Consider the following 1,840-nt stretch of genomic DNA (forward strand, 5'->3'; position numbering starts at 1 on the left):
TCAGTTTTGATCTACTCCTATGTGAAAAAGGAGTCCACATTTAAAACACTGCATAATACACAACTCCCCACTAGCTTGCATGGCTTTCATGTATTCGTGAAAGAACCGGATAAAAAATAACAAGGATAACCTACACAGGAATCAGTAAAGAGCAGCTGCAAAAAAGAGAGGGGTCAAAAAAAAAAAAAAGAAGAGTATGGAAATTAAAAAAAGAGGGTATTTGTCTCACAGTGTCTTCGAGTTTTGTACATTGCGTCACCTTGGAGCATAAACATTTTTCAGACAGCAGAGGGGAAGTCTTTTCTTGTTCAGGGATGTCTCCTGAAAGGAGGGAAATGGATGGATGTCTGGGAACTGAATGAAGTTTCTGGAAGAAAGTAGTTAGGTCCTGCTTTATACCAACCCAAGGCAGCAAGATTCATTAAGATTCAAATAAGTAATCTTTTCCCTCTTCTTTGAAACCTTTATCTAACCATTGATTTAACTAGAAAAAATAAATTCATTGTCCATGGCAGAAGAAAAAGTTTACACTTGTGGTCTGAACTTTCTGTTACTCATGACAACTGGAACATGTCTTATAACCGTGCTATACAAAGGTTTAGCAGAAACAATTGCTGGTTAACTGTCATTCAAATTTAGGACAAAGATCAAAGACTGCTGTCACAGTTCTAATGTATTGACTTTGATTAATCTTTTTTCAGTTTTGTTCGTCTGATTCCTGACATCCCATTTGAAGTCATCATATTTCAAAAGTTGCTGAGCAACTTCAGATTTTACCAAGTCAGTGAACGCTAATTTTAGATGCTCTGCACTCCAGTAGGCAAGTGCTTGGTTGCACGTGAGCAGTCTAAATGACTTGAAAGGAACTGGTCATGTAAATAAAGTTATATATGTACTTTACTATTCACTGGATCATAGCACAGGTTTCAAAAGTTTTGACTCAACTTTTTCTTTCCTCCTCCTGGCTCCTGAAATTAATGATTAAATAAGAAAAACAAACAATGTTTAGTTTTAACTCCTGAGAACTTTTTATTCCATTTGAGTGAATCAATACATTCCTTTGTGAAATAGGAAGCAACAGTTAATATTGTACATTTTTATGTGCCATCTATTCTACTGTGGCAACAAGGAAGTCTGCAAAATTTTTATGCATTGTGGTAGTCAATTTAAGGTTTGTTTTCTCTGTGACTGATGTTTCTGAAGAAATCTCACAGTGAATATAGCAAGTCTATCTGATATTTCATACAGCTTTATGCTTTATCTCTCTACTATTATTGCATTTGGCATTCTAGCCTACATCAGTTGAAGTAAACAGTAATCTTGACATCAGCTTCAGAAGCAATGGTACTAATAGTACATTACATTAACAGTATAAAAGTGAAACACTTCTTTGCACATACCTCAAGCCCACTAGTTTTCTGAGACACTTTATTAGAACCAGCATGTATGCAAGAGATCACTGGAAAGTCATCTTGTAGGCTAACAAATAGAATGCAAAACATAATCTGGATACAGAGGAGTTTGTTGACTGACTTTAGGTCTTACTTTCTTCATCGCATCGGAAACTATGGCAATATCCTGCCTACAGTCCTACCAGGAGAAGTTTGTCAACATTTGAGTGCAAAATCTGCTCCAAGGCATGTTTTTATATCTTGGAACACCAAATGCATTATCTTATTGTTATTTAGCGTAATTACAACAGTAAAAGTCAGATATAAGACTTGGAAGGCGTTTAAGAACACTTGCTTCCCAACACCTGGCTCGAGAAGAAAGGAGATATAGCAGCTGAGGATATTAAATGCAAGAAGTAAGGTCACTGACTCTGCAGTTGATGTAAGGA

This window comes from Phaethon lepturus, unplaced genomic scaffold (assembly GCF_000687285.1).
Source record: "Phaethon lepturus isolate BGI_N335 unplaced genomic scaffold, ASM68728v1 scaffold4863, whole genome shotgun sequence".
NCBI classification, from domain to species: Eukaryota; Metazoa; Chordata; class Aves; order Phaethontiformes; family Phaethontidae; genus Phaethon; species Phaethon lepturus.